Below are 13821 nucleotides of genomic sequence, written 5' to 3'. Positions count from 1 at the left end.
TCAAGCTTCACTGGTCCATACTCCTCGTTGGATGAAGCATCGTAATCCATCGTTTTTCCTAAAAAAATCACAAAAAATCCGATCAAACAATATGTCGAACACATCAGCCCAAGGCAAAGCTAGAGAGTTGCTGGATGTACCGTGATGGCTTCCGGGCCGGCGATGACGTCCGCCACGACGAGGGCGGGACACATGACTGCTCTGTCGAAGCAGAGGCTAGGAACGGCTGCGGAGCACGCGCGACAGCGGAGCTGCGAGACAGACGGTGTGGAGCAGGAAGTAGAGAGGAAAGAGCAAATGGATCTGATAGTTTCGCAGGATGAATTTGATGCAATTTGCAGTGGGGTTGGGCTTTTAGGTCCAACGTGGCGGACGTGCCTGGATGCATATGGTAGTCCCTATATCCGTCACATAGTCAGGCTGTATATGAGGGGTGTCGGTTAGCCCGGTCGTTTGAGGTGTCCGGTTGAGTTGAAATTTCATGACCGGATAGTAACCGGGAGTATGAGGCGATTTTGGAGCGTGGGCTGTAGACGCTCTTACTCTATTTTTAACGTGGTACGGTGAAACACCATTTTCATGTTTCTAGAATCCCGTGAACCAAAGAGGGCGATCACACTCTACATTCCCTTTACTACTTGGAAGTCATTTTGAAATCTGGCCACCCGGCCTGGATATGCCAATACAATGAGAATAATAAGCCAGGGTCCCTGTCCAATAAGAATGCAAAGAGAAGGTGCTGAAGCCTCGAGTAGTCGAGTCCTAGCACCAGTAAAGCCCTTGGACCGTTTGCCCCTCGTCGTCCACTGCGCTGCCGGCCGAGAGCCGGGCAACGAGACTGCTCCGATCCTCACGCGACTGCTCTCATCTGGTGGCTGCCTCTCGTCTCGATCGCCGCGCTCCCATGCGTGCGCTGCCCGTGGCCTCGTCACGTACGTCCACGGCACGCACAGCGGCGCGTCCATCGGCATCGGCCGTGGCCTGCTTCACGGACGCTTCCCCCTCGTCCGTGGTGGCGCCGCTGTTGCGTGAAAGTCTGAAAGACATATAGCAGGAAGATGCCACCGTCGTACCGTACGTGCTGATGGAAGAAACGGATGAAAGAGGCGCGGGGACGCAACGCAATGCGTGCAGTAACAGTGCATGATATCGCCATATCGGGCCCGCCGCCTTGCCTGCCTACAAGCTGGCCGGCCGCGTCGTTTCCCGGCCACCGGGGCGTTGTCGCCGTGCGCTTGTCGGGCTCCCGGCGGCCCGTACCGCCCTGTCGTCCGGGAAGAAGCCGCCACCGGCTCCCTCGATCCGGCCGCGCGCAATGGACGCCGCGCCCACCCCGTACGACCACCAGGGCGCGATCATGGCCGGGACGAGGTCGCATCAACCAAGACCCCGTCGGCGTCACGGATATCACCGGCGCGAGACGCCGAGCGCGTCGTGACGGCGCATCGCGTCAGGCCACTGCCGCGCAACATGGCGGCCGATGATCGATCCCGTGGCTTTCCGCGCTGCGCCGACGGCGGGCCAGCGGGTACGTGGAACCAACCAGACCAACCAGCAGAAGCTTCTCCGATCGAGATGCCGCAGTGCGGTGCGTTCATCTGTGCATGCATGGCCGCTGGTCGCTACAACCCGCCTAGCTATATGTAGAGGAGACAGCGACTCGGGTGGCGCGACCGGCTAGCCGGACAGGGACTAGCCTAGCTCGTGCTTCGTTTCTTTGTGCCGAGCAGGTTTCTAGGCAAGACGGGCCGGTGTCAGATGCCAGCAGCGCGTGTCCATGCCTGGATGTTGGGACTGCTCTCTCTCTCTGTGTTGGGACTGCTCTCTCTCTCAACTGGACGAAGGAAGAAGAGGAACGAGCTGAACACGCGGTAGTTTCCGGCTGCGCGTACAGCCTTTGATCTCAGCTCATACTGATTCACCCAGGTACAAACTCAGAGTACAGTCGCTTTTGTAGCTCTTGAAAACGCAGCGCACACGAGCAATGCTACATCTACGTAAATGTTTACGTACGTTTACGTAATAGTCTGACTTGACAATAACTGATTGGATTAAGAGAAGGATGAAGCCCACCCATCCTTAAAAATCAGGAAGGCATGTTTAAATTAGTTGGAAGGTTTAGTAAACTTGTTATATAGGCTTTAATAAGTCTAGCATTTTTACAGCGCACACTGCCCCATCGGCCACTAACCGCACGACGCACGACCCGTAGAAGTGTTCTACTATCACTGTCCATGCATGCAAACCAGCACGGAGCTCCACATGACTCGACCAAAAATAACTACGCACATAACTAACTACGGCGCCAACTGACTGCGACTTACACTCGATCACGGACGTAGCCGCGCACTGGCGTCCGGTCTATACCTACACATACCCACATGACCGTGACCTAGCCCGCAGATCCGACCCAACGCACCGACGTCGGTCGCACCGTTACGGACCCGACCTGACGCATCAACGCCGGTCGCACCGCGCTCCGTCACGACTTATTCCCAACACTGGAAGCTCCGTCCCGGCCGCCATGCGCAGACAGACTGCCTGTGTCCTCACTGTAGCTACAGTGTGATGGTGCTGGCAGGGTGGAAGTTGACAAGAGAAAACTGGCAGTTGCTCGACATGGAAGCGTGCGCGCATTGCCCCGGGACGCTATCAGTGAGCGATCATGGACGATGTGTATCCAGTTGCATGCATGTGATATGTTAATTCTATCTGTTGAGATCGTGTGCGAGTCACCATCAGGCCCGTCTCAATGCACGGTGCCTAGAGGCTAGAGCAAATGCTTGTGCGTCAGGGATGGAGATATACATAGAGTTTTCTATTATCTGTGGCCTCTTAGTTATAGTTACCCTGGAGGGGAACTTTGAAACCTGGGTGTATATACAATAAACTTGATCTTTCATTATACTTGTAAGAAGAAAATCATAATTTTTTATACTTTGACTTCTTCTAAAAAAAGTCAAAATTTTGATCAAAATAGTGTGAACAGTGACTTACACTAGTAATAAAACAGGGTTATAGTCCTGATTGGGAAGGACCTTTAGTCCCGGTTCATCAGCGGGGACTAATAATTAAAGACTAAAGCCTCCCCTTTTTTAGTCCTGATTGAACACGAACCGGGACCAAAAGTTCCACCACGTGGCAAATAACGAGCGTCGGAGGGTGGGGACCTTTAGTCTTGGTTGGTGTCACCAACCGGGACTAGGACTTTAGGGGTTTAGGGATTTAGGCTTTTTGGGTTTATGTTTTTTTTTTCATTTTGTGTTTTCCATTTCTAACCTATTTTACGATACCACACCCACACACACACACACACACACACACACACACACACACACACACACACACACACACACACACATATATATATATATATATTAAATAAAAGGGGTTCCCCTGCTCCATTTTATTGAAGCATCGAACCAGATAGTTTTTACAGCCCAAGCATTCAGCCAAAACATCTCAACCTCGCAAACTACCAGACAACTAACCATTGAAAGCAGGAAAATATTCAGCTACAGCAGCCAGCACAGTATATTACAGACGCAAATATATCATAGTTCCAGGACTAGGCCTATGACCAAGCGATGCTCAACAATTCTCCCTTGAACTTGTCCATCTTAGCGACGAACTGACGAAGGAGCTCCTCCTGTGTGGCGTTGCAGAGCACAACCCATTGTCGAAGAAAAGCTCAAAGTTTCACAAGGACGCGGGCTAGACTTCTCCAAGAACATCCCTAAAAACAAAAGCTCGAAGTTTCACAAGGACGCGGGCAAGACTTCTCGAAGAACATCCCTGAAAACAAAAGTCATTTCTCAGTCTCCACATGCTCCACAAGGAAGCCGCAGCAATCATATTTTGCACATGCAGTTTCTTATGTAGTTGCCATAAGGCACAAACGTCTTTAAAACAGGAAATATCATAATCTGGAAAAGAAATAGAAAAAAGTTTCCAAACACATCTAGCCACCACACAATCAAAGAATAGATGTTGCACCGATTCAATTTCTTTACAGAACAGACAAGTAGGATCACTAACAGTCCTATGCTTCGCTAAATTGTCCCTGGTCAGGACCTTGTTATACACACACAGCCAGAGAAACACATGAATCTTTTGAGGGCAAAGATTTTTCCACAGTTTTTCCCCAATGGTAGAAACCACTCCCCCAAAATTGATAGTATGATAAAATGATTTAACCGAGTATACCCCGTTCTTTTCTAACATCCAGATTGGGGGTATCTGGGGCCTCTGTTAAGTGGACAGCTTGAACAATCTCAAGCAACTGGTTCCATCTAATTAACCCATTATAGTCAACACATCTCCTAAAAGAAAGTTTGAGATTAACACCATCCCATACTTGTGAGATGGTGCATTCAGACCGGTTACAAATGGAAAACAAATCCCAAAATTGAACTTTGAGGGAAGAATCCCCACACCATATATCATACCAAAATTTGATGATCTCCCCATTACCAACATCCCATTTATAAAAATTCCTCGAGGCATTTAATGCCCAAGTTACACTCTTCCAAAAGGAGGAGCCATTGTCAGCTTTAGCCTAAAAGATATTGGGGGAAACAGTGTTATACTTGAAGGAAATACTCCCTCCGTCCCAAAATAACTGTCTCAAGCCTAGTACAACTTTGTACTAGAGCTAGTACAAAGTTGAGACACTTAGGGCTTGTCTGGGACTGCTTCAATTCATTAAAAATCACTTTCACTTCATCAAATTTATTTTGAAGCAGTTTCATACAGAAGCTATATCACCATCAAGAGAATGTTTGGATTCCTTCTAGCTCCAACTTCAATAACAGAAAATTTGGTGGAAAGAATCTATTTGATTGGTTGAAGGGAAATAAATGAAGGGGTATCCACTTACTGGTGGCAGTGGCTGGTAATTTCCCCCCAACTCCAGCTTCTAGAGTTTTTTGAAGCACCCTCTCACGAGCTTCATAAAAACTTTGAAGTTCTACCCCAGATTCTAGTTTTTTGTAGAGCAGCATATCGTGAAGCTATCCCGTTTGGCCTGTCTTTTCTGGAGCAGAGCTGAATCTTGAGGAGCAGAGCAGTCCCAAACAGGCTCTTATTTAGGGACGGAGGGAGTAACTTCTTTACAATCTTTAGGTTGAGGATTAGACAACCTTCTCCCCCATGAAGCTAGGAGGGCCATATTAAATTCTTTTAAGTTGGGAACACCCATGCCCCCAAAAGCCTTCTTCCTGGTGATCATGCCCCAATTAGCCAAATGATATTTGTGTTGGTCACCTACATTCCCCCAGAAGAAATGGGCCATCTGGGAATTAATAGCATCTATCGCCCATTTAGGGAACCTAATCACAACCATCAGGTAGGCAGGGATACTGACTATACAAGCACAAAGCAGTATTAATTTACCTCTGTAAGATAGATGCTGACCCAGCCAGCCAGAAATACAACTAATAATCCTATCAATGATAGGTTGCAGATCCTCTCTACGCAATTTGTCAAAATGAAGGGGAACCCCCAAGTATTTGATGGGAAAATAACCAATCTTGCAACTAAAAATCCGGGCAAAAGATTTAGCAACCTCTTCCTCAATATTAATGGTAAGAAGGTCACTCTTATGAAAGTTGATCTTCATCCCAGACAAGTTTTCAAAACAAGACATAATCCATTTGAAATTTCTGGCTTTGTCTTTGGAGTTAGCTAAAAAAGGAGAGTGTCATCAGCGTATTGTAAACTGATAATCCCTCCATTAACCACATGAGGCAGAAGCCCCGAAATCAAATTTTGTTGAGCAGCTTTAGACAACATTTTGGAAAACACATGAGCAACTAGGTTGAAAAGAAGAGGAGAAATGGGGTCCCCTTGTTTGAGACCCTTACCACCCACAAAATAGGGCCCAATCACATCATTAATTCGGACGCTGAAAGTATTTTTAAGAATTACACTCTTAATCCAAGAAATCCACCTGGTTCCAAAACCCCTAGATCCGAGCATGTCAAAAAGAAATTCCCAACTCACCCTATCATATGCTTTCTCATAATCTAGTTTGAGCACAAGCCCTTGAGTTTTGGATCTCTTAATCTCATGGATAACTTCATGGGCCAGCACCACACTCTCTAGAATAAATCTACCCTTAATAAAGGCAGTTTGGTTTGAGGAGATCAGTCTATCCCCAATAGGGGATAGTCTGGTGGTCATGGCCTTAGTAAGGATCTTAACTGCACAGTTCCCCAGACTAATAGGTATGAACTTCTTCATATCTTTAGCATCTACTTCTTTGGGGATTAACACAATGATGGCAAAGTTCAGTTTATAAATATCAAGATTCCCCATTTCGAAATCCCTAACCATGGCCATGAAATCATTTTTAATCAGATCCCAAAAAACCTGGCAAAATAGGAAAGAAAGACATCAGGTCCTGGTGCACCATGTGCATAGGAATTGAAGATGGCATATTTAATTTCTTCTCCAGAAAAATCTTTCTGTAACACTTCATTTTCTTCCAGAGTAACCAATTCATCATCCTTCCAAAAGGAAGGACCCAGACTGATATTGTGTCTCTCTTCAAAACCAAAGAGATTTTTATAAAAAGATGTGGCAACCTCCAACATCTCTTTAGTAGAGTGAACAGGGCCATCATCTCCATTAAGTTCAAAGAGGTGATTCTTCCTATGGCGGTGATTAGCTAAGGCATGAAAGTATCTGTTGTTCTTGTCTCCATCTAAAATCTTCCTATCCCTGGAACGCTGCCACAAGGCAGTCTCTTCTTTCCTCCAGATATCATCTAATTATTTCTTAATAATCTCCATACGGGTCCTATCAGTCTCATTTAAGCGGTTAGTTTCAGAGAACACATCAAGGATATCAAACTCTTGAAGAAGGTTCTTCTTCTTTTCCTTAAGGGCAGCTTCAATATTGATGCTCCAGCCCTTAATCTTTTTCCGAAGAATTCTAGTCTTATTCAGCCAGTTCTCAACAACCACATTGTGGCATGGAGTGTTAGCCCAAGTCTTGCAAACTAAGTCTTTGAAATCAGGTTGGTCTAACCATCATTTCTCAAAACGAAAAGGTTTGTGGGAGGTAACCCTCCTAGCCTTCGTATCTAATAAAAGAGGGGTATGGTCACTCCCAACCCGAGGAAGTGCAGAGAGAACAGACAAAGGAAAACGAGCATCCCAAGAAGTGGATACAAGGACATGATCAATCATATCAAAGATAGGATCAATTTGGTTGTTACTCTAGGTAAAACTCCTATTAGCAATCTTGATCTCCATAAGACCCCATTTGTTGATCCAATCATTGAACAAGTAGGAAAACTGGCTGTTAATCAGCCCATTATTCTTGTCCAAAGTAGATCTAACAAGATTAAAATCCCCACCAAACAGCACAGGGTAGGAAATTTGGAGCATGATATCATGTAATTCAGCAATGAAATCAATCTTTTGATCATTGTAGGCAGTACCATAAACAACAACCAATTGCCAAACAAAACAATCATCTTTATTTTTAACAGTAATAACCATGCAGAACTTCTTATTAACAACACCAATTATCTCAAAGACGTTGTTTCTAAGACCCACAAGGATGCCAGCAGTAGTATTAACAGCAGGGAGAATGTGCCAACAAAAGTCTCCCCCACTAGCAATGGTCTTCAACATGTGGTTCTCAATAATCTCTCTCTTGGTTTCAAAGAAACCCACAAAATCAATTCTGTGTTTACTAATAAAATCTCCTAGGAACTTTAGTTTGCCATGTTGCCCTAGACCTCTAATGTTCCGAAAGGCTCCTATCATGTGATCTTAAAAGGGTGAGATAAGCCACAAGGCTTGCCTTTAGTAAGAAGGGTTTTAAAACATGGACTATCTAAAACTAAAACAACAGTGGCCCATGTTTTAGAATTAGGAATAGTACCCTTAGGAGAACTTTAAAACTGATTCTCCACATCTAGATAATCAGGGAGAACAATCTCCGGGTTAAGATGAGCAAATTGAAGACATCTTATTTTCTCATTATCTATCATGTTGTTAATAATAGAATCTTGTTCATTATCATTACTACCTAGACAGATGTCCACTTTCTTAGCATGATCACCAGGGACATGTTTATCAAGACAAGAAAAGGAGTTACCTTTGAAAGTCTTGGGAATCTCCAGATTTTTCTTCTTTTGATATTCCTTAGCTTTATCCATAATATTGATGTCCCCCATGTCCTCTAGTAGTAGGCCTGATGGATAAAACTGGACCCCATTTGGTGGATTCCTCTTGAAATTTCCCTTTCTTCTGTGATTCAGTCTGTTCCAAGGTATCAAGGAGAGATCTCTTAGTGGAGCTGAAATTTTTTATCATCTCATCAGGGAGGCATTGCATCTCTGGAAGCTTGTCCACACATTCCTCATCAGATTCAACCATATCAAATTTTTTGAGCTGTTCAGAACAGTAGTCCATATGGGCAGACATGAGAATTCCACCAAGAGGAGGGGATATCCTCATAGGGGAGTCCAGCATGTCATCCATAATGTCACCAGGATTGTTGGCCATAAGACCACATGATTTAATCTCCTTCACAAAAGCTTCATGGTCTCCATCTGACATAAACTGGGGGTGGAACTCAGCTGCAGAAACAACTCCTATCTGTTTGTCACTAGCAGAAGAGGCTGGGTGTATCTATCCTAAAAAACTGCATGCTCACCATCTGACATAGGCTTGGGGTGGGAATCAACTACAGAAACAATACTTTTTTGCTTGTTACTGGTGGCTGAACCTGAAGTATTGTTTTTAGCAAAATTGGCTTTGTCTAGTTCATCTATTGGGTTAGCACCATCCTCCAAACCGTCCTTGTCAGTCAGGTCATTACCCTCTAGGTCTTCTTCCTCATCTTTATCATTGTCCAACCCATCATCCTCAGGATCATCTCCATCATCCCCTTCTTCCCTAATTTGATAAAAACCCTCAACCGTGAAGAAAAGTAAATAGAGTTTCTTCTTCATTTCTACTAACCTCTCAAAAGGAATCTTGGCTGAATCTCTACAAGCAACTTTCACATGGATAGTCTCATAAAAACTCTTAAAAATACCATTCCAGTCCACATCCACAAGGATGCCAAAGTAGGAGATGATATGAGCAAAGACTTTCGTGCACACCATTTAGGTGGAATACCTTCTATCTGCACCCAAGCTTCAACCAATTCCCCATAAGGGTTTAGCATACCTTACCATTCAACCACTTTTACAGAAACCCCATCAATAGGCAGATCAAAGGGTTGGAATTCAATCAGGTCATCTACATTTTTCCAAGGGGGAAACCTCAGAAGAAATTTCTTGTCTTCTAGTTCCCTCATCTGCCACGGCCATTCCTTGTTTTTGCAGAAGATACCATTCAGTTGCATCAATAGCTCAGAGGCAGAAACCTCACCTCTCACAACATGGAGCAATGCACAGTTCTTGTAATTTATCCAACTGGATTCTACAGCCACAGGGACACCTGCATGATAAAAACCTAAACCAGCTGCAACACTTCTAAAATAGGTGGCTGTAGGATGTTGACGAGCCCAAGCAGCACAATTATTGACATTATGTCCACCCGCACAAATGAAGCATTTCTTGGGCTCAACACAATTGCCAATATAGTGACCCGGCCATCTGCAATTAAAATGGTCATCCCCTTATACCTGGGATCCAAGGCTTGGATAGGAGGAGGAGTTGGGATCACCGGGGCCGTAGGAACAGGCTGGGCAGGGTTACCCCCACCTGCTTGGTTCTTCCTAGGGCCCCCTCCCCCTTTGTTCAGGACAGGTTTGACAGCCATGGGGGGAGGAGGATGCTGAGGTAGGGGCTGATCTTTCTGCTCAGGAGCAGCCTTCTTGCTGGGTTGACGGCGAGGAGGTCGCTGTTGTTGTTGACGACGTGGATCCATGTCCCCCTTAACAACCTCAGCAAAGGAGAGGGATCCATGGCCAACTCCTTCCACCAAAATCTTGAAAAGAGTTGGGGCAGGATCAAATCTACCTAGTCTCTTCACAGGGAAGCAGTCATCCCTTGAGAACACTCTGGATCTAAAAAGATCCTTCCTGATCCAGAAGATTTTTGGGAAGGGAGGGTTAGGGTTCAATGGGGGCGGATGGGAGGAAGGAGGGGGACGATGGGATATAGGGGAGGGGATAACCCACAGCTGCCCAAAAAAGTCCTCCACTGTTTCATCCAAACTGTTTCCCACACGGGAAGACAAGTTCTTCAAATGCGCTTTCCTCCCAACCACACATCCACTTATGAGGGGAGGGGGAATTGGTTTGGGGCCACTGACAGTGATTTTTGGTTGGTGGCTGTTTCTGTCCTCAGGAGACCCCACCACCAGAGCCCCATGTTTAGTTGGAGCAAAAGTTCCATCACCATGAGAAGAATGTCTGGAAGTCTCTGGATTGGATTGATCTGGGTCGAATCTAAGGCCATCAGAAACAACAGAAACAATAGGAGTACAAACTCCTATCACAGGCTCTCTGGCGTTTAGATCAGAAAGGTTAGCTGACAAGGTCAAAGCATCAGGAGCAAAAATTCCTGCTGGTTTGGTAATTTTTTGTGGCATTTGGTTGTGTCTGTCATCAGGATGTCTCACTGCTAGCACTCCATGATGTATTGGAGCAGAAACTCCATCCACACAAGGGAATCGACTGATATTGTCTGAATTTGTTTGAGCAGGATCATCCCTAATATAATTAGATTGCTTAGGCAAACTACCTTGATCTAAGACACTATGTTCCTTATCAATTCGGGACCCTACCGTCCCAGCTACAACATCAAGAGTAGAAACTCCAGTTCTATACCTACTGTCAATTCGATCAGAGAGTTTACTGACATATCTAAAGCTTCAGGAGTAGAAACTCCATTCTTAGTAACATCTAACAGAACCTCTGCATTCGACAGAAATCGAGCAGAACTAGTGTTTTTGATAAAATTCCTTACATTGGTGTCAGTTGTTTTTGGCAACGATTCAGGCATAGTAGCGAGATTAACAGCAACCTGTTCGCATCTAAAAATAGCATGTTGACCACTAGATTCCATGGGAGCAAAATTCCCATCCCTAATCCAAGCACGAAAACGATAACCAGGAGCAGAGAAGGAAGCACGTTCCTAAGGGAGGAGCGGATGAACCTCCCCTCGATCTCCCGGCCATGGTGGCGGTTCGAAGCTATGAAGTAGCCCCCTCCCCGCTTGATGTCCTTGCTGCGAGATAGCCCACCGCAAAGCACGCCCGCCGGGAGTCCGAGGGATCAACGGGTGTGAGGGGGGTTGACCCCCGACGGCAGTGCTTGAGAGGCATCTGGGACAGCTCCAGCACCGGAGGTGGGTCGACGTTGAGGAGGAACGGGACCACCGTCTTGAATCTGCTCCACTTCATCGCCAACACTGGATCCGTAGCCTCCGCCTCCCGCATCGACCAATATATGAGTTCGTAATCCATGCCTCCGTTGTCCCCGTAGAAGCGAGCTCGTTACGCGAACGACGCCATGCGGATTATCTCCACCATAATCCCAGGCCAGCTCGCTCGATCCGGGAACTTCCCTCGAACAACCCGGAGCATCTCCGCGCGGGCCTCCGATGAGTGAAACTCTGCTGTTGGCAGCAGCGTCACTTGCGTTGGAACGGCGAGGGCCCGTGGAGGCGACACCATCACCCCGCAAAGTCGTCCCACTCGAATCTTCGCCTCTCTCCTGCCATCGATTGAGCGCAGTGGTTGCGGGAGAGGAGGGCCAGAGGAAGGAGATGATCGGTGGTTCTGCCCGAGGCAAGCGTCGCGCGATGGTTGGTGGGAAGTGCGGTGGGGCAGCTCGAGGCCGAGTGGTGGTGGTGGGTAGTAAGTGCCATTAATGATGGTAGGTGGAGGAGACGTGTCGCCCCGAGAGGTAGGTGGAGCCATCTTTCCCGCCTCGGAAAAGAGAATTTAGTTATGGCTTTCGTAACTTGTCTCCGCTAGTACATGTATTGCACACGTTATGTATATATAATAGAATTTCTCGTACGACCAATCATACGAATATCATAGACTTTCTCGTACGACCATATGCATGCACACACACACACATACACACACACACACAATTTGGTATATATAATTTGTGCTATAATTTGCAGATCATTATAGTCAAGCGTCAGGTGTAATGGTATTCTCGTCGGAATATATGACATCCTCAACCAAAAATCCTGCAATTTCCTCTCGAAGTGCTCGTATGCGGTCCGTTGGTAAGAGCCTATCCCGCATCTCCGTCATCTTTAAAGAAGGAGACCAATATGAATATATTAGTTGTGTATGTATATATTAGATCATGATAAACAAAATTGTGCATAGTGTTTACATATCCAACGATGTTTATCATCTCTGCGCAGTTCGGTCATAAAGCGAATGTTCTCGCAAACGTAGTATGCACATAAACTAGTCCTATGTTTCTGCTTCATGTACTTTACAAAATAGAATTAAATCAGATAATAATCAAGCATGATAATGATATTGAAACTAGAAGTAAAGAGATGCGCGGACGTAGCTAGTACTACTTAATTACCAGATTGGACCATCGCCATTTCAGCTTTGATTGCCATGCACCGGCTTCCTTTTTGATGAACTTTGTCCAAACCCTGCCCGCCAAAGAAAATGAATAAATGAGTTATTAGTTACTTGATATCAATAAATGAACTAAAGAGTGATAATGATTGAAATTACCTGTCGATCATTAAAATCAGGCTCATGTATTCATTAGGGTCTTTACCTAGTGAGACTAGTGTTTCAACACTTCCTTATTTAACTGACATCACGTAAAGTAATTCACTATTCCACAAATAAAGTCACTACAACATCTATATACCTACTAATAAAGAAAATAAGTATTCTTAGTTCGTCATGCTATTTTGTAAGAAACCCCTTCATGTTTCTGACATTAAACCCACGGTACATATCAAATGTTTTTTTAAATACTCATATCTTCTAAACTGTAACTCCAAATTTAACATGTTATATATGGAATTTGATTAGAAAAATCGTAGAATCTGAATATGATGGTATTTTATCTGTTAACCATTTAAAAAATCTACATGCAAGACATGTTTAAATGGAAGACCCGTGGAATCTTAAATTGCGCCTTTTCAGGCTAAGATCATCTTTTGCTAGTACGTCATACATATATACACATTGTATACATATCTAAGCATCTAAAAATGAAAAAAAAGAACAAGGAGGAGAGGCTCACCGTCGGGATCGTCGGAGCGCAAGGAGGCGGGGAGGACGCCGGAGGTGGAGGAGCGGCGCGCGGAGGAGAGCGGTCGACGAGAGAGCCGATGGCGGCGACCGAAGACAGAGAGTAGCTGGCAGGAGCCGACATCGAGGGCACGGTCGGGCGGCGCATGGAGTAGAGTGGCTAGCGGGAGAGCTGGCGATGGCGACCGAAGACGGAGAGCGGCCGACGGCAGCGGACATCGAGGGGCGCGGTCGAGTAGCCTAACGGCGTCGCGAGAGCTGGTGGTAGTGATCTCCTCTATTTCAATGGAAATGAAGGGGAAGGAGAAGAGGACAGCTAAATACCACGTGACCTTTAGTCCCGGTTGGTATCAGCAACCCGGACTAAAGGCGTCCTTTTCGGTGTCCCATCTTCCGCACGGGAAGGGACCTTTAGTCCCGGTTGGTGACAACAACCGGGACTAAAGATGGACTTTTGTTTTATTTTGTTTTTTAAACACAACATTTTCTTTTTTAGTTTTTTGAATAAATGTTAGAATATTTAGGGTTTTTGGGTGAATCGTTTTGCTTTAGGTCAAAAAAATTATAAACTTTGTGTTAGTGCTAGTAGTTTTCAGAT

Source organism: Hordeum vulgare, chromosome 7H (assembly GCF_904849725.1).
Source record: "Hordeum vulgare subsp. vulgare chromosome 7H, MorexV3_pseudomolecules_assembly, whole genome shotgun sequence".
Lineage (NCBI taxonomy): Eukaryota > Viridiplantae > Streptophyta > Magnoliopsida > Poales > Poaceae > Hordeum > Hordeum vulgare.
The sequence above is the reverse complement of the archived record's forward strand: the minus strand, read 5'-3'. Positions refer to the sequence as shown.